Source organism: Ricinus communis, chromosome 3 (assembly GCF_019578655.1).
Source record: "Ricinus communis isolate WT05 ecotype wild-type chromosome 3, ASM1957865v1, whole genome shotgun sequence".
Lineage (NCBI taxonomy): Eukaryota > Viridiplantae > Streptophyta > Magnoliopsida > Malpighiales > Euphorbiaceae > Ricinus > Ricinus communis.
The window spans coordinates 6559344-6565343 of record NC_063258.1 but is presented as its reverse complement, the minus strand read 5'-3'; the positions used below and the strand labels follow the sequence as shown (position 1 = coordinate 6565343).

Genomic DNA, 6000 nt, shown 5'->3' with positions numbered 1-6000 from the left:
TTCTGCCGAATTTTCGGTAGAATTTATCCGAGTCGAGATTTTAGAAAGTCAGTCCTAGAAATCTAGACCTAGGGTTAATTTGTCAATTGTTCAACATTATTGATAAATTATTTTCCGTGATTAGATAATCCATCTGTTCGGCTCACCCCAACCGAGGCACCGGAGCAGAGCTAGGAGGTCGCTAAAGCTGTGAGTTAAAGTCATATATCTGCTTACATGTGTCATGCATAAATTTTTGATTTGCTATCATGGTTATTTTATTGCAAGTTTAAATTATTCATTTAATTATTATTTATTTGTATCATGCTTTTGATTACTATTCATTTATATATCATTTCTTTAATCATTGATTTTATTATTGCATGATGACACGGGATGGGACGGTAGTAGAACATATTGGTTTGATGAGTGTACCGATGTAAATCCGAGAATGATGGAAGAAGGGTAAATGGGTAAATTTAAAAAGGAAGGTTTAGGATTTGCCCTGGTCGAGCATCGCTCTCTGGGCTTAGTAGAGTGTGGTTGTCAGAGTAAAGGTCCCTAGTCGAGCATTGCTCTCTGGGCCCCGGCTTATTTGGAAACCTAAGTGACCAGACTGGAGGTAAGGTCCCTAGTCGAGCTTCGCTCTCTAGGCGCCAGTCCTATTGGAATAAGAGAGCCGAAAGGCTAAGGCTGATAATGAACATTAAGTGACCAGACTGGAGTTAAGGACCCTGGTCGAGCTTTCTCTCTAGGCGCCATTCCTATTGGAATGAGATTAGTCGGGATGTTAGAGTTAAGATTAGTCGAGATGTCAGTACGGAGATTGATCGAGATGTTTGTGTTTGTATTAGGGTTCTACTGGAGTACTCTGTCCCGTAGCTTGTGAAAATTATTTTATTTAATTTAAGCATGGCATGACACGTATGTTTTTACATTTCTTATGTTTATTTCAAATTAAATAAATGTATGATCGAAGTATATGCAAATATTTTTGGATATATGATTTTAACTCACTCTCGAGACTAACAGTCTCAATTTTACTATTTTTCAAATCTGTGACATTTAGTCTTCCCGCGACTCTTATCTAGTAACCCGACTCCTTCATCATCGGGTGAGGTATTTGATTTGGTATGTAATTTGTAAATTATTAGATTCTCCGCAATAGAAATAGTAGATATACGAGTTGAAATTTTCTGTAGTTTCGGGTCTCGCCTAATTCTTCTGGCAGACCGAATTAATTATGTAAAATGTAACCGTTAAGATAATTGCGGCATCAGTAAAATGAGATGAGATTTAATTGAGTTAGTGAGTGTCAGGCTTACTATGGGATTCGGTAGCCTTACGCCTACCTATTCCCTAGTGCCGGTCACGGGCCCACAGATGGGGTCGTGACAAGGAGTATGTGATGGATATCAAAAGATGGTTGTTTGCACATTTTGACATGAAAAACATAGGTGAAGTTGACTACATATTGATAGTTAAAAATTATAAAAAAATCGTTCAAAGAAACTTTTGGCTCTGTCATAAGAGAATTACATCCAAAAGATTTTAGAACATTGCCATATGAATAATTGCAAGTTGTAGATACTCTTGTGTCAAAAGATGTGGTTCTAAGTCTTAATATGTGTCATAAAAATCCATAAGAACAAAAAAAAAGTCCATTGTACCAAATGTTAGTGTTGTAGGAAGTCTTATGTATGTCATATGATGTGCACTCGCTCGGATATATGTTTTGTTGTTGGGCTAGTTAGTCGGTATCAATCAAATCCCAGTCGAAAGGATTGGAAAGCTGTAAAGAGGATATTGAGACATTTCAAAAACACTATGGATTATTGTTTGTGTTATCAAGGGTTAGAATTACCTCTAATTGGGTATTCTGACGCTGATTGGGGAGGAGACCTTGATCAATGTAAATCAACATCTGATTATGCTTTCTTACTAAATAAAGGCACTATTTTATGGAGTTGTAAGAAACATACCAACATAACCTTGTCGACTATAGAAGCTGAATTCATTGCATGTTCAGTCATTGTGTAAGAAGCAGCTTGGTTGAGGAGATTCTTTGGAAACTTGGGTTTTCAAAATGACTATGATGGAGCCATTACAGTCTATGATGATAATCAAGCAGTAATTGCTTTCACAAAAAATCTCAAATACCGTAATAGAACCAAACACATTGATATCAATTATAACTATATTAGAGATATTGTTACTAAACGAGAAGTAGCAGTATAATATATTTCTACACAGCAAATGGTGGTTGATCCTCTTACTAAGCGAATACCAAGAGATTCTTTTTTTTTCACATGTGAATTCTCTTAGATTACATAGAATTTAGATAAATTGATTATCAAATATTATTGAGTTTATATTGTACTATTTTAAATAAATGAAGATCATCATTATGTTCATGAATATTGGATATTCATTTTGTAATATATACACATCACATATTACTTTTTTGAAAAGCTCAACATAAGGATATAACACGGGTTTTAGATTGAGTCGCTCACACGAGTAATCACTTTTGGCACTGAATTGCGAGAAGAGATGAGACATTATGTTAGGACTGTGGCCTCAAAAGAAATTGAGATGAGATGGTATGTATGAATATATTCGATTTGGATTGTCCACATCTAAAATAACATATACAAGCCAGAACTTAGAGAAATTCAGTTTAGGTACTGAGTAGTGACTAGACTTAGATCTGCAAAGTATTTTATTATACATCATGAAAATAAAAATACTATAACACGTGATTCATACCATGTGTGCTTATTCGACTAAGAAGGTAATGGGAGGATAATCCATTATATCTCCACTGTGTGAGACCTTGAGTATAACAAGTATCCTCACATATGTACCTTTATATTTTTTACTGACATTTGTATTTTATACTTAGTACTTTGCTGTCTTAGTATGTTACCTATGGTTATGGATGATTCGACCTATGGAACATGTCTAGAAAAGCAACTAAGTATGAATTACAAATCTCAAGTGAAAAAGGAAGACATCGTCAAGTAAATTCACTGACTAGCCAATCTTGTTGCTTAAATAGAAAAATGGCTTGATTATGAATATACAAAATATTGATATATATAGAACATGCTCTTTAAGGGATTAAGAGATTATATGATATTTTAACAAAACAAAGTCTTGGGCACTGTAAGAATAAAAAATTAATTGTTTAATTTTTCTTGGGTTGAAGCTACTATGTTATTCTTAATAGATGCATAGTGGTATGCTTCTAAAATGCAGGTATGTTCGCTAGGTCGCACGATCCATTTACTAGTATAAAAATTTTAAGTTGTTTAAAATTCAGAGAGACTCATAATGATATCTATCTGTTATGTGCAAGTAGGAGATATTGAAATTCAGGTCAAGTTGCTCATGAAGGGTTGACCCAAACCCATTTACTTTAAATGACCCATATTAATTTTATTAATATAATTAATTATTATTAATTGTTTGTGTTGGTAACTACTAAAGAAGTTACCAACACAACACAATTAGAGGAAGTTAATTTAAAGTGTTTAACTTCCTCTACCAACATTAATCGATACTTGAAATCAAGAGAAAGCACTCACTCTCTATTTTTTAAACAACAATTAAGAACTTTAGATATTTGAGTTGTGAACATTAAAATGCAATTCCTTAGTGAATTGTGTTAGTGATTTAGTGCAAACCAATATATTTAATCAAGAGTTAAGTATCTTCCTTTTAATTTTCACATAAATTATAGTTTTTGATATTTTCATAAGTAATTCAAGTTAACTTTTTATAATATATCTAAAACTAATTGAATGCTTGATAAGTTCAATAGTTTGGAACGAATTTGAACCAAACCAGATTAAATGTCTATTCAAATTAAAGATGAAACTTGTTACCTTTTAACCATGTCGATGAGGCAAGACCCAAGTAGGTCATATGCTACATATGAAGAAACCTGACAATGAGGGGTTCCATTCAAGCGACCTGGAAGTGTAAGCAGAATCAATCCACCAAGGACAATCTCTTCTGCCCTGCAATGCAAAAACCTATCCATGTCCTTGCAAAACTGATGAGTATAAGCCTTGACAACTAGGTCTCCTGCACTGGAATAATCAATCCCTTATTCCAAGCAGAAGAGCTCTTATATTTGCTACCTCTTTTGGCACCTAAAAAAGCCATTATAATGCATAGAAAAAGTGAACAATGTGGAGATAAGAAGCAAGAAATAATCTGCCATAGAAAGAACCCGGCACGCCTGTGGCATAGTATTGCCTATTGTCATAAAGGAAGAGAAGAGAAGAGAGTGTTGAAATCATTGGAAGTATGGTCATTGAAGAAAACTTGGAATTCTTCAGATTGGGATTTATATTTGTTATTATATGTAGAGCTTCAATTATGATTTGAACTGCAAGAAATGTATTTGCAGAGCAACCCATGCCTGTGATTCTACAGGTCTTGTTAAATGAAGAAGACATGATATCCATATCAAGGTTTTCACTAATTGCCTTATTGATCAGGTCCTTAGCTGCATCTATTACTGCTCTCTACAAAAATAAATATAGTTAAATGATGTGGTTCAATTGGCAGCATTGGCATTCCTGAACAAATTTGATAAATTACGGTAGTGGCAATTTTGTAATTTTGAGAAACTTCCTGAAGTCGGATTCGAGCGTTTTCTGAGGCTATTTTGGGTGGAAACGGGCCTCCGATTCAAACTCATCGCCTTTGGCCGTGACGTCCATTGCTTTTCGGGCAAATTCCTTCGTTTTGGCCATTAAACCTTAATTTTTATATTTTTGGCTTTTTGGTTTATTTTTGGTATTTTAGGGTTTTTCCCTAAAGAATATTTATTGTTCTTTTTTAGCATTGTGGTGGCTGGTTGTTTTATCATGGATTTCAATAAATTCGTATTTTCTTCCAATTTTCTGGCATTATTGAATCAACAGAATTTTGAGGATTGCACTTCCGGTATTCTTGTGAATCAACATATTTGTAATTTATTTTGTACAGGCTTCCGCTACATCATTAAAGCAATTATTTAAATGGTTTTAGTACAAATAAGTTGCATAATAAATCATAAACTCCAGAAAATTTGAATTTTAAAACTATTATGAATCAGGAGGGATTTGGTTAATATTTTCTTCTATGAGAATCAAAATACTATCATTCATTCAGTATTCTAACTTTTGATAATCAAAGAGATGTCAAATAAGTTACATAAGAAGAATTACCCGAATATATTGTATATTCAAATACATACCATAAAACTGAGAGAACTTTTTTATACATTATAAAAGAAAGGGAAGTTTGAGAACTCTAAAGTATAAGCCTGCAACAATAATACCTGGTAAGTATAGTTGTTAACATAACTATGAAGGCCATATCTACCATTCATTGGATGTGCCTCAAACAATAAATTGCTACTCTACACTGCTTCCATTTTGTTCTTCTCTATGTCCCTTTACAAAATCATAAATAAGAACTAGGTTAGTATATGTATATAACATTCATAATTCATTGATCATGATAAAATAAATTAGCATTTAATCAAACAAAAATGGTCCAGTATTGATATAATTTATTTTTTGAAAAATGATATGGAGATCATTATGTTTTATTCATTAATTAGGTAAATTTCTTATAACAAATTTATTTGGGTTCATCCATCATCTTCATAAAATATAAAAATTATTACATCTTCGCATAAATTTAAAATGATTCTACAATAATGAAAATAATATTTATTTTAATTGATACTTATAAACTAGATTTGATGACAAGCCTCAAGATGGTGTCTCTTTCATAAAATATGAAAGTTATTCCATCTCCAACATAAATTTGAAATAATAGTACAATAATGATAACAATGTTTTCTTCTCTTAATGATCCTTCTTTTGCTGATTCTTAATTCCTTATAAAATAGATATAATGACAAGCCCCAAGACTCTTCAACTTGTTGTAAAATGTGTATGGGCTTAAAAATATTAATTTTATGCAAATATTGTTGTATTTGGTCAAGCTTAGTCA

At 32.6% G+C, this 6000-nt stretch overlaps 1 pseudogene; it reads right to left on the bottom strand.

The window, feature by feature from the left end:
* Window positions 1-3865: 3865 nt before the first annotated feature.
* Window positions 3866-5368, bottom strand: LOC107262311 (annotated as a pseudogene).
* Window positions 5369-6000: the final 632 nt, after the last annotated feature.